The sequence below is a fragment of the Giraffa tippelskirchi genome, chromosome X, assembly GCF_054371585.1.
Source record: "Giraffa tippelskirchi isolate mGirTip1 chromosome X, T2T-mGirTip1v1.2.pri, whole genome shotgun sequence".
NCBI lineage: Eukaryota > Metazoa > Chordata > Mammalia > Artiodactyla > Giraffidae > Giraffa > Giraffa tippelskirchi.
The window spans coordinates 125,272,973-125,294,785 of NC_137289.1; the positions used below are offsets into that span (position 1 = coordinate 125,272,973).

General features: G+C 37.2%; 1 protein-coding gene and 2 long non-coding RNA genes across 5 annotated transcripts in view; 2 read left to right on the top strand and 1 right to left on the bottom strand.

Annotated features, from left to right (window-relative positions):
- The window catches only part of LOC145535988 (uncharacterized), a 68,771-nt gene extending 50,223 nt beyond the window's left edge, over nt 1–18,548 (top strand). Inside the window, exon 2 of the long non-coding RNA XR_014075575.1 lies at nt 18,460–18,548. This is a non-coding gene — a long non-coding RNA (uncharacterized LOC145535988). The remainder of the gene's footprint in view (nt 1–18,459) is intronic.
- DMD (dystrophin) overlaps nt 1–21,813 on the top strand; it is a 2,147,259-nt gene that overhangs the window by 1,136,460 nt on the left and 988,986 nt on the right. The window lies entirely within an intron of this gene.
- On the bottom strand, nt 1,235–12,135 carry LOC145535977 (uncharacterized). The gene is made up of 2 exons (XR_014075564.1): nt 10,871–12,135; nt 1,235–1,807 (listed from the first exon to the last, which is right to left on the bottom strand). It is a non-coding gene; the product is annotated as an uncharacterized LOC145535977 (long non-coding RNA).

The following is a 21,813-nucleotide window of genomic DNA, read 5'->3' on the forward strand; positions in this document are numbered from 1 at the left end:
TAGAAATCTCTACCTTTAAAAGTTTTATTGAAGTGCGTATACATATAGAAAAGTGAGTATTTCTCAGCTATATAGCTCAATGCATTTTGCAAACTGAACCTAGATATCTAAGCAGCACCTGCTTAAAGATAACAAAACAAATAAACAAATAAAACACTCTAGAAGCCCGATTGTTCACCCTTCTAGTCATTCATCCCCCAAGAGTAATTACTAATCTGACTTGCACAACATAGATTGGTTTTGCTCTCCTATTTTTCTTCTGAATCAGATGATACATGATCTTTTGTGTCTGGTTTTTAGATCATTGTAGCTGAGTGAATGACCCATTTTCTGCATGGCTGTGTAATATTCCATTGGCTGAGTATAAAAGTTCTATTGTTATTGAGTTACTATGAATAGTGCTGCTGTGGGCATTCTAATATGCCAGTAGTGTAAAGGTTTACACTTTTCAGATGAATATACATTAATACCTAGAAATGAGTGCGCCAGATCTTAGGGTACATTATACACGTTTAGTTGTAGTAGATATTGCCAGAGATCATAAGTATACAGTTGGTAAAGTTAGTGATCTGTATTTTTCCTAGGTAAAGTCACAGTTGTGAGTGCAGTATATGTGTGTGCATACATATTTATCTGTGCACATATAGTTTTGCTTAAATATGTAATTGTTGGTATAACTATAGACAAATAATTATACAGATTTAAGTGTATCTTTTTTTTTTCATTTAAAGTAACCATGTATTCTACAATTAATGTTCAGATTACAGAAGATTTGTCTGTCCAAACTTGTGGCAAGTATCCCATCTCTCAGAATAATTTGTCTTGCCTTTCTGGAGTGTGTGGTCAAAATGATAACCCAAACACTTAGGATGTCTGCAAGCCCATATGGATCCATTAAGAGCTACAAAATAGAGAGCTGTCCTCTAAACAGATAGATCCTGGGCCACTTTTCACAGCTTAAGTATTTCAGCTTCTCTACCCCTCTCAGATGATTCCTTTGTGATCAGTTTATAATCTGTGCCACCATACTCAGTGGCTCTTTTATTATTCTCCCTTCTTCTAAGACATCATTTCAGAGCATCACTGTTGTTATCTGACTGGAATTGTTGTTCCCTAAATTTCATATTCCTAATAGCAGGAAACACAAAGAAATAGAGGAAAACAAGAGAATGGGAAAGAATAAAGATATCTTCAAGAAAATTAGAGATACCAAGGGAACATTTCATGCAAAGATGGGTACAAGAAAGGACAGAAATGGTATGGACCTAACAGAAGCAGAAGATATTAAGAAGAGGTGGCAAGAATACACAGAAGAACTGTACAAAAAAGATCTTCATGACCCAGATAATCACAATGGTGTGATCACTCACCTAAAGCCAGACATCTTGGAATGTAAAGTCAAGTGGGCCTTAGGAAGCATCACTACGAACAAAGCTAGTGGAGGTGATGGAATTCCAGTAGAGCTATTTCAAATCCTAAAAGATAATGCTGCAAAAGTGCTGCACTCAATATGCCAGCAAATTTGGAAAACTCAGCAGTGGCCACAGGAGTGGAAAAGGTCAGTTTTCATTCTAATCCCAAAGAAAGGCAATGCCAAAGCATGTTCAAACTACCACACAATTGCACTCATTCCACACACTAGCAAAGTAATGCTCAAAATTCTCCAAGCCAGGCTGCAACATTATGTGCACCGTGAACTTCCAGATGTTCAAGCTGGATTTAGAAAAGGCAGAGGAACTATAGATGAAATTGCCAACATCTGTTGGATCATTGAAAAAGCACAAGAGTTCCAGAAAAATATCTACTGCTTTATTGGCTATGCCAAAGCCTTTGACTGTGTGGATCAACACAAACTGTGGAAAATTCTTAAAGAGATAGGAATACCAGACCACCTGACCTACCTCCTGAGAAATCTGTATGCAGGTCAAGAAGCAACAGTTAGAACTGGACATGGAACAATGAACTGGTTCCAGATCAGGAAAGGAGTACGTCAAGGCTGTATATTGTCACCCTGCTTATTTAACTTATATGCAGAGTATATCATGTGAAATGCCATGCTGGATAAAGCACAAGGTGGAATCAAGATTGCCAGGAGAAATATCAATAACCTCAGACATGCAGATGATGCCACCCTTATGGCAGAAAGCAAAGAAGAACTAAAGAGCCTCTTGATGAAAGTGAAAGAGGGAAGTGAAAAATTTGGCTTAAAACTCAACATTCAGAAAACTAATATCATGGCCTCCAGTCCCATAACTTCATGGCAAATAGATGGGGAAACAATGGAAACAATGAGAGACTTTATTTTTTCGGCCTCCAAAATCACTGCAGATCATGACTGCAATCATGAAATTAAAAGATCCTTGCTCCTTGGAAGAAAAGTTATGACCAAACTAGACAGCATATTAAAAAGCAGAGACATTACTTTGCCAACAAAGGTCCATGTAGTCAAAGCTACGGTTTTTCCAGTAGTCATGTATGGATGTGAGCATTGAAATATAAAGAAAGCTGAGTGCCAAAGAATAGACACTTTTGAACTGTGGTGTTGGAGAAGACTCTTGAGAGTCCCTTGCACTGCAGGGAGATCCAACCAGTCCATCCTAAAGGAAATCGGTCCTGAATATTCATTGGAATTACTGATGCTGAAGCTGAAGCCCCAGTACTTTGGCCACCTGATGCAAAGTACTGACTCATTAGAAAATACCCTGATGTTGGAAAGGATTGGGGGCAGGAGGAGAAGGGGACGGCAGAGGATGAGATGGTTGGATGGCATCACCGGCTCAATGGACGTGAGTTTGAGTAAGCTCTGAGAGTTGGTGATAGACAGGGAAGCCTGGCGTGCTGCAGTCCATGGGGTCGCAAAGAGTCAGACACGACTGAGCAGCTGAAATGAACTGAATAGCAAGGCAACTTCACTTATTAAAAAAGCTTAAGTTTGATTCAGTGGTTGAACTGGCAACTGAGCTGCTATTTATTCATTGGTTCCTTTCCACAAACAATTGATGTTTAAATTCAATTTGGGATTGTAGCCTATTTATACAACAGATACTGCTTGTGCCCATTACCTTTAATCTCAAATAAGCATCTTAGTATTTATGTTTAAAAATAGACCTTACTCACTGGCAGCTCTGCTTCTGACATATCCAGAGTCTTTGTCTGCATTACAAAGGTCACTCTTTATGGCTTAATGATTTAATGATAATAGGTTCCTTCTTTGGACAGACACATTTGAAAATGGTACCACAGCCTGGGGGCTGGTAGTGATGGGATGAAGCCCTGTTTCAAGGCACATGACCTAAAGAGGGAAATGTGTAGTGACTTTGACACTTACTTTGACACGTACTTTGACTGCTTTGGGTTGGATGTCATTATGCAGTTTACAAAAAGCCCAACATAGGTGGCATCTCTGCATATATGAAACACAAACACACCCATTTACACACAGTCAGACACTCAGTCAATGTATAGTCTCTCTCACCCTCTCTTTTTTTTTTAACTATATCCTTCCTATTTTTAATTAAAGCAGTTCTGAAGCCTTTTCATTAACCTAAGTGAGTATGAAAAATATTGAAATTATATTTAAACTATATTAAGTCTAATGTTTAAATTACAAATTTAAATTTTAGTTCAGCTTCAATATTAGATAAGAACATCTCAACAAATACAATTATAGCCAGAATAGAAGAGTCCGAGCGTATAAGATTTAAGGTGGAGGTTGCAACCCTATTTGTGAAAAAGGTAGGAGAAGATTTTGGGAAAAAGAAAAAAGCAAAGTTTTGGAAGTCTGATAGGAAGTACAACCAAACAATTTTGTGTATATTCATTCTCAAAGGTTTCTAGGCAGTGCATATAGGTAAACTTATAGGTGTGGCTGCCATGAAGGCTAAACCAGAAGAGCATACAGAAGATATAAATGGAATGTTGGTTTTAAATGACTTATCTCCTAAGTGTTGGAGATCTGAGATCTCTTCAAAGATTTGGTTAAAAGAATATAGTTAATTATTGAGTTGTTTTGTGAAATGTCCCTGCTATTTTGGCAGCTACCGCAATCCATGACAAAGCTCTGGGCCCCCATCCACAGCACTGTTGGATTTCCCTTATCTACATAGACATTTTTTGATTCAGCTGCCTTTCAGATTCATTAAATAGGAGCCTTAACTTAAATTCAAGTGTAGCTAGTTAGAAGCTGATATGGAATATGTTCGTAAGATTATGGAAAAGGAATTATGCAGAACTTTAAAAATATCATTTTGAAAACCAAAAATGTTGTTCCATTATTTTTTCTCTTTGGGAGATTTTATTTATTTTTTAATTGGAGTATAATTGTTTTGCAGTGTTGTGTTAGTTTCTGCTGTACAACAAAGTGACTCAGCTATCCATATACATGTATCCCCTCCCTCTTGAACCTCACTCCCACCCCACCTGACCCCACCCTTCTATGTCATCACAGAGCACCAAGCTGAGCTCCCTGTGCTATACAGCATCTTCCCAATAGCTATCTATTTTCCATGTGGTAGTGTATATATGTCAGTGGGACTTTCTCAGTTTTCCCTACCCTCTCCTTCCCCTGACCCTATTTTCAGGGGAGGAATAGAGATGCAGGTGTCCCATTATTTTTTGGAGATCAGATAGGCATGGTAGTTTGTGCACATTTTATCCAGTATGGTAGCTTATACAATAAGAAGTTATTCATTAATAATTGACAAAGAAAGTCCCTAGGAACATATGAATAAAATGATGCTTGCTTTGAGTCTAATACTGGCTCCATCATAGCCTCTTGAGAGCTCCTTTGTTTTCCCTAAAAGTAAAGAGCTAGTGTAAATTAAAAATACCATTTAAGGAGCTGTTTGGCACACTTGAAGTTTTCATCACGCATACGGGGAGATATGACTGGGAAGAATCTTTTCTTTGGGATCTTCAAATCCTATAGACTTTTGCAAAGTAAAGTAGCCTAAAAACAGCTAATTTCAGGCTGAGTTGTAATTGAGAATGCTTTTTTTGTGAGGGTGAGAGAAGTAGTTAGAAGGAAAATAACGAGAAAGACATGCAGGTTAACCTCAGGGACTGTTACAGAAAAGAGATGGAAACATGCTATTTGCTCAGAAAAGGAGAAGTTACGTAAATGAATGGAAGTAATAGAGGAGCAGATGTCTTAGTTTTGTTTTTTTAACAGAATAGAATACTTCCATACCTCATAGACTGCTGGAGGTTTTTTTTGAAAGAGACTGAATGATCTAATGGAGAAGGTCTAGGTATCTGAGAGGTAATCATCTAGTAAAAGATTATACAATTAACATGCATCATTTAATTTCAAAGGGACATACTGTACGTTAGATAACTCAGTGAGCTCTTAAGCTGGAAAATAATACAACTTCTTCCCGGCATCCAAATAAATGAGAAATACTACAACATAATATTATTCTTCTTGCTCCCTTTGAAATACTGGTTAGATGTGACCAGCTGGGTTCTCTGAGAAGCAGACTCTAAGATGGAGTTTAGTGCAGGATACGTACTTGGGTGGTGGGGGCTTTGCATCAACACCAATGACAGGGAGGGTTACAAAGTCGGAGTGGACAGGGAGAGAAATTGAGTAGCAGTGCAGACCAAATAAGAGCCTGGGTAACAAGCAAGCTGACTTTTTTTTTTTTTTTTTTTTTTCAGCCAGCAAAGAGATAATAAACCCAAATAGCTTAATAGGCAGCAAAAGTATGATCAGCATAGTATCAGCTTTCCACGTCACATGCCCCACAAATAACACCAAAATGAAAGGGACCAGATGCAGGGGAACACAAGTGGGAGGGCTCTATGTTGCTGAAAAGCCAAGTTCATTCTATACCTCGTGGTGGTGGTTTAGTCACTAAGTCATCTCCAGCTCTTGCAACCCCATGGACTGTCACCCACCTGGCTCTTCTGTTCATGGGATTCTCCAGGCCAGAATACTGGAGTGGGTTGCCATTTCCTTCTCCAGGGAATCTTCCCAACCCAGGGATCGAACCCGCATCTCCTGCATTGCCAGGCAGATTCTTTATTGCTGAGCCATCAGCGAAGCCCCCATTCTGCAACTAAGCAGTTTTATAGCCTGAAGCTATTCTTTAAAGGGAGGTGAGGCAGAGAGTCATATAGCTTACTGTAACGAGAAAGGCAGATGAGAAAGTCCCCTATGGCAGCCTCCCTCAAGAAACACACACCTCTTTCAAGATTGCCTGTCTTTCCATGTTCTAGGAGGATCACAGAGCATTCACCAGAACTTAAGTCAGTCTGAAGTTGAGCTTGTCCATTGTAGCCTATGCAGATACTTGAAGTGTCATTGGGCACATCCATGGAGCTATTTTCCAACACATGGTTAACCACATGGGATGCTTTGGAGCTAGAATGGCCTTTCTGAGTCATCCTGAATTGGGCTGAGATGACTGAGCCTTTATACTCCTGCATTAATGTGTCTTCCTCAGAAAGGGAAATGGGACTGAAAGTCCCCTTTAGGGCCTGAATGCTAAAGACAGTCTGCCAGTAGCACTCCCAGCTGCTGAGGCATAAGTTCTCCATTGAAGGGGAATCAGAATAATTCATCAGTATCCTCTGCAGTACATAGTTAAGCCATTGTTCCCCCTTATGACAACACTGCTCATTGCTAAGTAATCATTTTTTCAGAATTTTTAGGCTGTCTTAAAAATTATGCATATAAATAGATATTTCAAATATTGAGGGGAAACACGCACTCTAATTGTTACAGAAATGAACATACTCCAAGGGTTGGTTTCTTCTGGGTATTTACATAATTTTATTAAAAATATCAATCCATTTTTAATTAGCTGTTTTTAATAGGCAGTTAAGCTAAGATATTATAAGCCATATATTAGGGTAATGGACATTTACCAGCTGAGTTAAGTTCTTTTATTTGAAAATGCTGACAAACCTTTATCTGTAATTATAGCAACACTGTGATACAGAAGGAGTACCTCTCTTTGTTGTTTGCAACCCTATAATTCCATATGCCTGTAAAAGAAAAAAATCCTTTATTAGCCAAACATAAGTTATACTGGGCACTATGTATTAGTCATCTCTTTTCCAGATTTGAGTCATATTTTTAAAAATCAGAGTGGTAGCCAGTTAATAACATACATTTCTTTTATATGATGAGATTAGAAAGAATAGTTCTCCAGGTTACAGTGGCCTCTATGGAAACACAAGCAAGTCTTTGGCCATTATGAATTAGTTAAACAGTTCTGAATGGAAATATTCTTCATCCTTCAATCCTATAATTTTTCACTCATCATGTCAGATCAATTATTAGAAGGGTTAGAATTCAGGATTCAGCAAATATTTACCAGACACCTATTGTAGGGTGTGCATTCTTTGGGACACTGGGTATATGGCAAATAACAGTGAAGGGAAGATTTATACTTTCATGGAGCTTATATTCTCCTGTGGGCAGTAGAAAACAAAAAATAATTAAACTAAGAAAACACTAAGATACTTTAAAATAAGGTAAAATAACAGATGGTGACTGGTTTGCATTGTCAAGGAAATATTGTCTGCGTATTATCATCTGAACTGAAATCTGAACGACAATAAGGGGCCAGATATGTGACAATCAAAAAGAACAATATCCTAGCGCAGGGGAGCACTAATGCAAAGTATCTTGGGTGAGGATGAGTTGGCATACTCATGGAACCTTAGCAAGAACAAAATTCCAGTGTATCTAAAGCATAGAGGATGAATAGGTTGGAGAAGTAGGAAATAACCAATTCATACAAAGCCTTGTTAGTCATGGTAAATAGATGTTATTATGTTTGTGACATCAAGTGATTGAAGAGTGTTGACACAGTTCTGACTGCTTCTAGAAAATGGAATGTAGGGTGTGATAATGGAATAAAAATATCAGTCATTAAATGTAATAGTCCATGTGAGAGATAATTGTGATTTGGACAAGGATTCTCATAGTGGAAAGACTAACGTGACAGATTTCAGATTAGAAGTCAACAAAACTTTATTGATAATAGAAAGAAAGAAATCTCATATGTTTAACCTGAACAGTTATGATGATGGTGTGACCATTTATTGAGTGGGGAATATATGAGTAGGAACAGATTTCTAAAATACATATTAGAAGACCTAAATAGACATTTCTCCAAAGATGGCCAACGACACATGAAAAGATGTTTAGCATCACTAATTCTTACATAAATGCAAATCAAAACTACAATGGGGTATCACTTCACACCAGTCAGAAAGGCCACCATCAGAAAGTCTGCCAATAAAAAATTCTGAAGAGGATATAGAGAAAAGGGAGCCCTCCTACACTGTTGTTAGAAATGTAAATTGGTACAGCCACTTTGGAGAACAGTATGGAGGTTCCTAAAAAAAACTAAAAATAGAGTTATCATATGATCCAGCAACCCCATTCCTGGGCATATATCCAGAAAAGACAAAAATTCTGATTTGAAAAGATCCATATACCCCAGTGTTCATAGCAGCACTATTTACAATAGCCAAGACATGGAAGCAACCGAAGTGTCCATCAACAGGAGTGCATAAAGAAGATGTGTGTGTGTGTGTGTGTGTGTAGTATTACTCAGGCATAAAAAGGATAAAATATTCCCATTTGCAGCAACATGGATGGACCTGGAGATTATCATACTAAGTGAAGTAAGATAGGGAAACACAAATATTATGTGGTATCACTTACATGTGTAATCTAAAACAAAATACAAATGAATCTATGCACAAAACAGAAACAAAATCGCAGACATAGAAAACAAATTTATGGTTACCAAAAGGGAGAGGTGATGAGGGATAAATTAGGAGGATGAGATTAACAGATACACACTACTATATATAAAATAGACAAACAAGGATTCTGTATAACACAGATATTTAATATCTTTTAATAACCTATAATGGAAAGGGATCTGAAAAGTATATATATACGTGTGTATATATATATATATATATGTTTAAAAGTATATATATATATATGTGTGTGTGTGTGTGTGTGTGTGTGTGTGTGTGAGTGTGTGTTAGAAAAGAATTTTCCTTTTGACATGTTAATTTGGGGATGTTTATTAAACATCATAGACATCATCATTAGACATCATAGAGTAGATGTTGAATAGGCAACTGAATATGAATTTGGATTTTGAGGAAGAGCTTGAGCCTGGAGATATATATTAAGGAGCTGTTAAAAGCCACAACACTAGGGATCTCCAAGAGTAAGTGTAAAGAAGGCAAATGATCTCAGATTTGAGCCCTGAAGCACTCAAATATTTAGAATTGAAACAAGAGAAGGGCATTCAACATAGAATACTGAGAATTAGAAAAATCAGGCAAGTGTGATAATGTGGAAGACAATAGAAGAAAGTCTTAGAGGAGGAAGGAGTGACTAGCAGCATGAAATGTCCCAAGAGGCTCAGTAAAATAGAGGAGTAATTGGATTTGACAACATAGTATCTTTGGTAATCTGGACAAGAGTAGTTTCAGTAGAGTGGAGAGATGGGAAGGGCCAGAGAGTAGCTTGATTAGATAATATGAGGTTGGAAATTAGATACAAAAATTATAGATAACTCTGTCAAGTTTTACTGTGAAGAGACACAGCAGAATAAGACAGTGATAAATAATAGAGTTTAGAATGATGAATCTCAATCTGATGAGTTTAAAGAGTTAGCAAGGAAATTTCAATAACTTATTTTTCCCCATTAAAGTGATCTTAAAATATTTTTTATAGTTTCCATCTTATATTCCAAGATGACGAATTTATATAAGTTTTAGAGAATTGAAAGAGATATTAAGTTGTTCAGATACATGAGATTCAGTTCAGTTCAGTCACTCAGTCGTGTCCGACTCTTTGCAACCCCATGAATCGCAGATCGCCAGGCCTCCCTGTCCATCACCAACTCCCGGAGTTTACCCAAACTATCTACCCAAACTGCCTATCAAGTCGGTGATGCCATCCAGCCATCTCATCCTCTGTCGTCCCCTTCTCCTCCTGCCCCTAATCCTTCCCAGCATTAGGGTCTTTTCCAATGAGTCAGCTCTTCGCATGAGGTGGCCAAAGTATTAGAGTTTCAGCTTCAACATCAGTCCTTCCAATGAACACCCAGGACTGATCTCCTTTAGGATGGACTGGTTGGGTCTCCTTGCAGTCCAAGGGACTCTCAAGAGTCTTCTCCAACACCACAGTTCAAAAGCATCAATTCTTCGGCGCTCAGCTTTCTTCACCATCCAACTCTCACATCCATACATGACCACTGGAAAAACTATAGCCTTGACTAGATGGACCTTTGTTGGCAAAGTAATGTCTCTGCTTTTAAAAATGCTATCTAGGTTGGTCATAACCTTCCTTCCAAGGAGTAAGCGTCTTTTAATTTCATGGCTGCAATCACCATCAGCAGTGATTTTGGAGCCCAAAAAATAAAGTCTGGCACTGTTTCTACTGTTTCCCCATCTATTTCCCATGAAGTGATGGGACCAAATGCCATGATCTTAGTTTTCTGAATGTTGAGCTTTAAGCCAACTTTTTCACTCTCCTCTTTCACTTTCATCAAGAGGCTCTTTAGTTCTTCTTCACTTTCTGCCATAAGGGTGGTGTCATCTGCATATCTGAGGTGATTGATATTTCTCCCAGCAATCTTGATTCCAGCTTGTGCTTCTTCCAGCCCAGCATTTCTCATGATGTACTCTGCACATAAGTTAAATAAGCAGGGTGACAATACACAGCCTTGACATACTCCTTTTCCTATTTGGAACCAGTCTGTTGTTCCATGTCCAGTTCTAACTGTTGCTTCCTGACCTGCATCCAGGTTTCTCAAGAGGCAGGTCAGGTGGTCTGGTATTCCTATCTCTTTCAGAATTTTCCACAGTTTATTGTGATGCACACAGTCAAAGGCTTTGGCATAGTCAATGAAGCAGAAACAGATGTTTTTCTGGAACTCTCTTGCTACATAAGATCAATAAGGTAATAATTACAGGATGTTTTCCTTTAGTTGAAATATATCCACTCAGCCTAATTTTTTTTTTTTTAAACTTTAAGCATGTGTAATATAAAAATACAGTTTGATGAAGTTTCAGAAGGTGAAGAAACTCTCGTAACCAGCACTTAGATTAAAAACAGAACCTTAGCAACGCCCTAGACATTCATTAGTAACTTCTTTCATTCGTTCATTGTTATACTCATAGCTAAGTACTATCATGACTTCTAACAGCATAGTTTTCCCAGGTTTTGAACTTTATATGATGGAATCGATTTAATCTGACTTTAAATATATAAATGGACATCACAGGGCATTCATTGTCTTCACTAACAATTACAGTACCCCTTTGCCTCCCTCCTCTTTAAACAAACTTAGACATACTTTCTCACTTCATTATCACAAAACATAGTAATTTTCATACTATAGCTTATTACCGTTCCTCCCTACTCTATTTTTTGCCAAATGCTGTTGATTAGTCTTCAAGTACACTTTGCAGTACTCCTACAGTAAAATCACCTAGGGAGCTCATTAATAATACAGATCCCTGCTGTGTTTTATGTATCTAGGAGTGAGGCAGGAAACACCCTGCTCTTTCATGCCCCTGTAATGTAATCATGTTTTCCTAAAGTGTTCTTTATTGTCCCTCATCTTATGTTTCCTTTATGGCCCAGACTGCAAATTTCATCTGAAGAAATCATCTGAAGTCTCACCAGAGGTAATCACGCTCTCCACTGTCCAGCTCTATTAAAGAATTGATCTCCGTTAGTCTTGTATCATAGTTACTTGTACACCTGTTTTGTCTTCCTACCCAGGTTATCATCCTCAGGAGGGCCATCACTATGCATGCCTTTTTATCTCATAGCACCCAGCACAGTGTCTTGTGTAGAGTGAATACTAAATAGCTATTTGTTGAATGGAATCCATAAACACTAGAAAGTCATTACTTCCTTAGAAAATTTGAAAGATTAAATGTAGAATGCCAAAGGCTCCATTTTTTCCATTGAAACATGGTAGCTTGAAGGATAGGAAATCTATGGGTATAGGATTATATATCTGTAGGAACTTAGAAGACAAACAACAGTTTCACAAGAATGACTTTGTTAGAATTTTATTTTTTTCAGACAGCTGTAATTCCTCAATAAATAAATCTTTGGCAAAAAAAAAAATAAATGTTTCCATGTTTGCCCACCAGTGCCCTAATTTTATTTGATTTGTTCACAGTAATGATTTTAGTAAAAGCATATAAGCATGTGAGAGAGTGTATGTGTGTCTGTCTTTTAATTGTTATTTTTCTGTTCCATTATTATTGTGGAACCTCTGCACATATCCTTTGGACTTGAGTAGTTTCTTCCATTACAAAATTCTATAGTTGGAAGAAATACTTTTACAGGCCATGTTTAATTTTATAAGTGGACCCTCTTTTTTTAAGTGAAGAAAAGAAATGTTTACTTACCATTAAAACTCACTTATGCTTAGTTTGAAAAGTGGAGCAGAACAATGAAGTAATATGAACTTCTCTATGTTTCTAATACTAGAACTTTCTCTGAGCAGTTTTGTACATTTACTGTCTCCTCTCTTTTCATTGCCTTTTCTGTCTACAGTCTACTCAAAAATCCTGTGAAAGCAGAAATTTCCTCTTTCTGTGATTTCATGACAACATAAGGATGTGAATTTGAATTCTGTTACTAAATTTCCAAAGGTCATTCCAGTTAGTTCTCCTCCCCCATTTATGTTTTTTCTTTCCTTCTCTTTCCATAATTGAACTCTTGGGGTCCAACTAAAATCTGATTGTCCTTTTTATTTTTACCATCTTGTGCATGCTTTCTCCTAAAGTAGGAATTAAAAGACTCTTCTACAAAAGACCAGATAGTAAATACTTTAGACTTTTTCAGGCTATCCAGTCTCTGCTACAACCTCTCAACGATGCTGTTGTAGTATGAACACAGCCATAGAAAATACATATGAGTTTTGTTCTTATCAAACATTACAGTGGCATTTGAATTTCATTTAATTTTCATATTTGAAAATATGAAATATCATTGTTCTTTTGATTTTTCTCCTAGCTATTTAAAATGTGAAAACCATTCTTAGCTTGTGTGTATAAACATGGGTGGCAGGTAAGAATGCCCCATAGGCTGTGTTTTGCTGACCCTATGTTTTAAATGAAGTATCAGTAATCACTCTCTTTTTCAATATATTCCACTAATATCCCTGTTTATTCATTCTTTTGATAGTGAGTGCAATTTTTCACCATCCCACATTGCCTTTTGTTTTCTTTAATTTTCGTCAATTGTTAAATTTTTTATTTATTTTTATCTTTGGCTCAGCTGGGTCTTGGTTGCTGTATGTGGACTTTCTCTAATTGTGGTGAGCAGGAGCTACTCTCTAGTTGTGGTGTGTGGGCTTCTCATTACAATGGCTTCTTTTGTTGTGGAGCACAGGCTCTCAGTGCGCAGGCTTCAGTAGTTGTGGCATGCAGAATCAGTAGTTGAGGCGTGCAGACTTAGTTGCTCCATGACATGTGGAATTTTCCTGTACCAGAGATCGAACTCACGTCCCCTGCATCGACAGGCAAAATCTCACCCACTATGTCATTAGGGAAGTCCCATCCCACCTTGTTTTGAAAATACATTGCACATTCCAATGTACTAGCTGCTGGGGAATGCAGAGGAATTACACCTACTCTTCACTGGTTCTAAAATAGCACTGGAAAAGCAGGATATGTATATGAACAGATAAATGGCATCATAAAGTAATATTGCATTTCATGGTCATTGTTTAGAACTACAGCTCTTTAAATGATATGATTTAAGTAATGGATTAAATAACTTTTTCTAATCAAAAGAAAGTTTGAGAATTCTTCATATGCTTATCTAGTCTCTTATTTGAAGGAAAAAAGGTCATTACATAAGCTTTACTCTTAAAATTTCCTTTGTCCATCCTGATGGAGTATAATTGAGCAATTATTTTATGTAATTAATTCCTAAAGTAGTTGTGAAAACATTCTAATATTTTGTAACTTTGTATTATAAGGTCATATAATAATTATGCCAATCTATGGTTGGAATAGGTAATTATAGTTAATGCTATACTCTGGAGATATTAAAATATGTCTCAATCTAAATTTTAATATGTGTATATCAACTCAAAATTATATTATTATATTACTTCATCATTTCAGTTAGCATGCATTTTCAAAACTTCATCCTATTATCCTATAAGTTACAAAATATCTTTGTCATATCTTTTTGACACTTTTGATTATCTAGTATTTGAAAACTTAAAAGTGTGGAGGAAGAACAACTAACTAGATCTTATTGCAAGTGGGATGGTTGAGTTTTCTTTGTATTCCTTCAGGAATTTTAGCCACAGTTTAAAATACAAATACTTACCACATATTCTTAGGCAAACTTTCAAAAGGATGGAGTTGTAAAGTACTAATAGTTTACGCATGAATTGTAGCCATACTATTTATAATATGAAAATACACATACATTTATTGTTGAAGTGAATAAGTTGCTAATTTACCAGAAAGCAAAAGAATAAACCTAGAACATTTCTCAGGGCATCTTCCAACTCTGTGATTTATTGCACATAGATAGTAATTTGCCAAATGACACCCTAGTGAACCAAGAATTAATGCCTCTTCCTAAGTAACTTTCAGTGAGGGACTGATGTATGAAAAGAGTAACATGGAAACCTACACTACCGTATGTAAAATAGATAGACAAGGGGGATTTGCTGTATGGCTCAGGAAACTCAAACAGAGGCTCTGTGTCAGCCTGGACGGGTGAGATGGGGAGGGAGACGGGAGGGAGGTTCAAGAGAGAGGGGATATATGTATACCTATGGCTGATTCATGTTGAGGTTTGACAGAAAACAGCAAAATTCTGTAAAGCAATTATCCTTCAATAAAAAATAAATTAATTAAAAATACTCTGTAGCATTTTGCCAATTAAGAAAACAAGCAATTCATATCTCAGATTCAATAATACTGGGGAAAAGAGCTAAAAGGTTTGCTTTTCTATTCTTACTTCAAGAATCCTTAGCCATCCTGGCTCTTTGTTTAAGAAGTAAATGAAGTCGTGAAATATTACTCAACTATAAAAAAAGAATGCATAACAATATTGTAAAGTAAAAAAAAAAATAGATAAATAAATAAAAATAACCACTGCGATTTCCCAAATGACAAGAAAAAAAAAAAAAAGAATGCATTTGAATCAGTTCTAATGAGGTGGATGAAACTGGAGCCTATTATACACAGTGAAGTAAGCCAGAAAGAAAAACACCCAATACAGTATATTAACGCATATATATGGAATTTAGAAAGACGGTAATGATGACCCTATATGTGAGACAGCAAACGAGACACAGATGTAAAGAATAAATTTTTGGACTATGTGGGAGAAGGTGAGGGTGGGATGATTTGAGAATATAGCATTGAAACATATATATTACCATATGTAAAATAGTTGACCAGTGCAAGTTTGATGCATGAAATAGCATACCCAAAGCCGGTGCTCTGGGACAAGGCAGAAGGATGGGGTGGGGAGGGAGGTGAGAGGGACTTTCAGGATGGAGTGACACATGCACATCCGTGGCTAATTCATGGCGATGTATGGCAAAACCACCGCACTATTGTAAAGTAATTAACCTCCACTAAAATTAATTAATTAATTAAAACACACACACACACAAAATAAATTAGTGAACTCATGAGTACAGTTTTGTAACATATGAATTGAGCATTTTGGTCTTGTAATCTTTTTCTTTCATAGTCATCAAATTTTTCCCAACTATGCCATTTATTTATTGACTGATCTTGGGCTGATTCTGAACCTTTTTTGACAAAAAACAGAGAGCTCAGCTTGATACTCTGAGGGGACCTAAAAGGGTGGGATGGGGGTGGTGGTGGGAGGAAGGCCCAAGAGGAAGGGGATATATGTATACATACAGCTGATTCACTTTGTTGTACAGCAGAAACCAACACAATATTGTCAAGCAACTATACCCCAATTAAAAAAAAAAAAAAAAAAACTTTAAAAAAAGTCAGTGATGGCAGTTCTGCCTGCCTATTTCAAAAACTGTCATGTTGGTACTGTATAAAATATACTAACACATATATATGGTATTTAGTTAATCGGTAAAGATAACCCTCTATGCGAGACATCAAAAGAGACACAGATAAATAGAACAGTGTTATGAACTCTATGGGAGAGAGCGAGGGCGGGATGATATGGGAGAATGCCATTGAAGCATGTAAATTATCATATGTGAAACGAATCGCCAGTCCAGGTTCGGTGCATGATACAGGGTGCTCAGGGCTGGTGCACCGGGATGACCCAGAGGGATGGGATGGGGAGGGAGGTGGGAGGGGGGTTCTGGAAGGGGAACACATGTACACCCATGGTGGATTCATGTCAATGTATGGCAAAACCAATACAATATTGTAAAGTTAAAAAATAGATAAATAAACTAATTAAGAAATAAAATAAAATATAAAACACTGGGACTATAAAATACTAAAAAGTATTTGGAAAATACTAAAAGGAAATGGGAAAACTATAAGATGACAAAGCTACATGTTATAGGAAAAGGGAAAACTAGGAAAAGAAACCAAATCTGAAAAGATTCCTTATCTGGTCTACATACTCTTTTAAAAAATTAGCTTAATTGCTCTTAGAGTTCTAGTAAGCAGTTCCTAGAGTACTGAGCATACTAGGATACCTCAGTAGAGAATAATTTCTCTTGAGCCAAATTTCCTTAATGTATACATGAGAAATAGTGAGTATACCATGGGTTATTTTACACTGATTAACATATATTTGAAGCACTAATTCAGAAAAAATATGGAGAAGATGTTAGGAATTACTTAGAGCTATACTTAAAAATAACTTAAGGAACTAATTAGTCAAGGAAGTTTGCAATGAATATGAGCCCCTCCAGGTTTTGGAAATTCTTCTCTGAAACATATTCTTTTCTAAAAATAAGGCATTATTAAAAAGTAAAAGACACAAATTCTTATCTATTGAATTGTTACCTCCTAAAGGGGAAATTTATCTATATGAAATATTCCTATGTGGAATACCAATTTTAAAATCTCCAATAAAAGAGCAGAATTGGTAAGTATTGTAGAAATATATTAGCCAATTGAATTCAAAATAATAAGAAAACTATATGATTGGGGGGCAAGGAGTTTTATTTTTATGATTTATTTCTTTTATTTATTTATTTATCACTATACTGGGTCTTTGTTGCTGTGCGTGGGCTTTCTCCAGTTGTAGCAAGTGGGGGCTACTTTCTAGTTGTAGTGTGCAGGCTTATCACTGCAGTCGCTTCTTTTGTTACAGAGCCCAGGCTCTAGGGGATGCAGGCTTCAGTAGTCGTGGCCTGTGGGCTCAGTAGTTGCAGCTCATGGGGTCTAGAGCACAGGCTCAGTAGTTGTGGTACATGGGATTAGTTGTCCTATGGCATGTGGGATCTTCCCGGACCAGGGATCAAACCTATGTCTCCTTCACTAGCGGGCAGATTCTTTCCCACTGAGCCACCAGGGAAGCCCAGGAGTTTTTAATGTTACATATCATGTCACATAGATCAGGGTTCAACACCTCAAGAGGGAGAGTAAGTTACAAAAATCAAGTAGAGGGAAAATATAATGCCAGGTTCTCCATAAACTATCCTTAATAGCAAACAAGGCAGTTGGAGGAATAATGGGCAAGCCCATGGTAATATAATTCATTTACAATGTGATTTATCTTATAGAATTCTCAGATTGTGCTGTGGAATTTAAATAATGCTGGTAAATGCCACAAGAATGGAGAAATCAATTACAGAGCAACCACTAACAAGTTTTGGATTACCTTTAGCATTTTTCTTCATCCTTACCACTGACGAGAAAATGGAGATAGAAAGTAAAAAGATCAAGTAATATATTTGCTTTCTCATATAGACTTTTTACAGTCTTCAAGGGTAATTTTTTTTTCTTCTTTCTAGCAAGTGATATTCTTAGGAAGCATACTATAAAATAGACAGCACCTATTTATTTGTTCACTTAATGAGATCTGGGCAGCCCAACTCCTTACCAGACTTAGTGTGACATAGTTAAAAAACACGGTAGGAGAAGGGAATGACAACCCACTCCAGTATCCTTGCCTGGAGAATCCCCATGGACAGAGGAGCCTGGTGGGCTACAGTCCATGGGGTCGCAAAGAGTCACACACGACTAAAGCGACTGAGCATACACACACATGGGTAGTTTAAGGGCTTCCCAGGTGGCTCAGTGGGAAAGAATCTGCATGCCAATGCAGGATACGCAAGAGACATGAGTTGGATCCCTGGGTTGGGAAGATCCCCTGGAAATGGAAATGGCATGTTTCAATGCTATTCTGTATATTATCATATGTGAAACAGATCGCCAGTCCAGGTTTGATGCATGAGACAGGGTGCTCAGGGCTGGTGCACTGGGATGACCCTGAGGGATGGGATGGGGAGGGAGGTGGGAGGGGGTTTCAGGATGGGGAACACATGTACACCCGTGGCTGATTCATGTCAATGTATGGCAAAACCACTACAATATTGTCAAGTAATTAGCCTCCAATTAAAATAAATAAATTAATTTTAAAAAAAGGAAATGGCAACCCGCTTCAGTATTCTCGCCTGGAAAATTCCAGGGACAGAGGAGCCTGGCGGGCTACAGTCCACAGGGTTGCAGAGTTGTACATGACTGAGCATGCACACATGCATGCAGGTAGGTGAGAAGTTGCCATTTCTACTAAGGTTTCCACAGAGACTGCAATACTATTTTGATATGCAGATTCTCTTTGGTTTTGTGAGTCCAAGATGCCCATATAGTATACTAACTTATAGACCCGATTCTGGTATGTGTGTATTTTACACTCATTTAAGAACTTTGAACCACTATCAGCTCATTTTAAATTCTGTTCTGTAGCCTACACATGGGATAGTGCTATGTTTGTCTTTGAGTTTTCTTTCCAGTCTCCCTTTTCCCTTCCCTGTCTGTACATCCTGTGGTTATCTACTGTCCTGTTGCTAATATACTAAACAAATAGTTCCTCATGAATATGCTTGCATATTTTCCTGTTCTTGGCATATTGCCCTCCTAGGCAATTTAGGGTGAAAATGTGGCATAATTTTGCTGATGGTTTGATTTATGACATCCAGGTAATTAATATATTTTTGCTTATTAAAAACATCCCATCAGATGTAAAATTCAGAGAAAGAGGGTTCAGAGGTCCTAAATTTAAGTTGGAGTAAAAAATTCCAAGCTCCCCTGAACACAGGCAAAATGTACCCTGACAATGCAACTGGATTGTCACAGATGGTCTGTAAGACTTGAAGACTAATTTGATGAAATAAAATTAAATGAGGGAAATTGTACACAGTCGTTAATCCAGCACACCATTACTTGAAATGCTTTGTTGAAGTTGATTTTACTGCTTCAAGTGGAAAAGATCAAAATATATAGAGAAAAGCATTCAAAACGCATATATAACATATATGAAACTTGTTTGGATAGCTATAGAACTTTGCTGCATTTGGAAGGTATGTTGTGTGTAATTATAGTGCTATTAGAATGTGTTTTAGTATTCTATCAATGGTTGACTCTACCATGACCGTGTATGTGATAAAAGCCCTTTAAATATAAAGTGATCACTTTTAACTTTTAAAAATTTGTATGCTTCTTTTTATGACATTGTATAAAAACAAAGTGAACACAATTTCAAAATGTGATTTTGAATCATGATTTTAGGTAATTATGTCTGACACCTCCACAAACCATAATAATGTCCAGCAAACAAATTCTCCATCCGAATGATTTCATGAAAGGGAAACTCAAATGATGCATTCCAATTATTTCACAATTGCACTCATCTCAAACACTAGCAAGGTAATGCTCAAAATTCTCCAAGCTAGGCTTCAACGGTATGTGAACTGAGAACTTCCAGAAAAAGCAGAGGAACCAGAGATCAAATTGCCAGCATCCGTTGGATCATAGATAAAGCAAGAGAATTCCAGAAAAAACATCTACTTCTGCTTTATTGACTACGTTAAGGCCTTTGACTGTGTGGATCACAACAAAGTCTGGAATATTCTTCAAGAGATGGGAATACCAGACCACCATACCTGCCCATGAGAAATTTGTATGCAGGTCAAGAAGCAACAGTTACAACTGGACATGGAACAACAAACTGATTCCAAATTGGGAAAGGAGTATGTCAGTGTTGTATATTGTCACCCTGCTTATTTAACTTATATGCAGAGTACATCATGTGAAATTCTGGGCTGGTTGAAGCACAACCTGGAATCAAAACTGCCAAGGGAAAATATCAATAACCTCAGATATACAGATGACACCCCTCTTATGGCAAAATGTGAAGAGGAACTAAAGAGCCTCTTGATGAAAGTGAAAGAAGAGAGTGAAAAAGCTGGCATAAAATTCAACATTCAAAAAATTAAGATCATGGCATCTGTTCCCATCACTTCATGGCAAATAGATAGGAAAACAATGGAAACAGTGAGAGACTTTATTTTGGGGGGGCTCCAAAATCACTGCAGATGGTAACCGCAGCCATGAAATTAAAAGGCTTTTGCTCCTTGGAAGAAAAGCTATGGCAAACTTAGATAGCATATTAAAAAGCAGAGACATTACTTTGCCAACAAAGGTCCATCTAGTCAAAGCTATGGCTTTTCCAGTAGTCATGTATGGATGTGAGAGTTGAACCATAAAGAAAGCTGAGCGCCGAAGAATTGATGCTTTTGAACTGTGATGTTGTAGAAGACTCTTGAGAGTCCCTTGGACTGCAAGGAGATCCAACCAGTCCATCCTAAAGGAAATCAGTCCTGAATATTAATTGGAAGGACTGATGCTGAAGCTGAAGCTCCGGTACTTTGGCCACCTGATGGGAAAAACTGACTCATTTGAAAAGAACCTGACGCTGGGAAAGATTGAAGGCGGGAGGAGAAGGGGATGAAAGAGGACGAGATGGTTGGATGGCATCACCAATTCGATGGATGTGAGTTTTAGCACACTCCGGGAGTTAATGAAAGACAGGGAAGCCTGGCATGCTGCAGTCCATGGGGTTGCAAAAAGTGAGACACGACTGAGCAACTGAACTGAAGGATTGGGTCATGACTCTGTTATACAAGGACAACATGACTAAAATCTCTCTGAACAGTACTGATTGTCAATATTCTGTCCATCTGTCTGATCAATGTGTCTAAGTTTGGCGTTTGTAAAGTTGTAAATCTGTGCTAATTCCACCCAGTCTTACCCATTTCGCTTTCATACTGAGGTGGTTAATCTTCAGTGATATTTAAGCTAATGGCTCCTTTAGCTTGTATGGAATTCAGCCTGACTTTTCCAGTTTGTGCTCAGGTTACCCTGCTAATCATAGAATTATGTAAGCAGTTTTCTAATTTTATATGTAGTAAAATTTATCTCAAATCTTAGGACTTATATTTCATTAGAGCATTAAACAGGTTTCAAAATCTTAGCAAGATGTCATGTGAATACTTATGGTTACTGAAAGCACCGCATGTAACAGAGGTGAAAGTAAAATTTGAGTAAATGAAAAGAGTACTCCATGTCTGGTCATGTCAGACATTATTTCCTGTTTAATCACATGGTGAATTATTTTTCATTTGGGTGACTGGAATTAAATAGTGAGCTCAAGATACTTCTATATTTATTGAGCTATCAATTATATATTCTGATAATATTTCATGAAGATAAAAATCATTCCTGCTAAATCCCCCATCTATTAGAACAATATTCACCTGTTTTTGCTACATTTTTTCATTGAGAAAAGTGTGCTCATGCTGATAATTA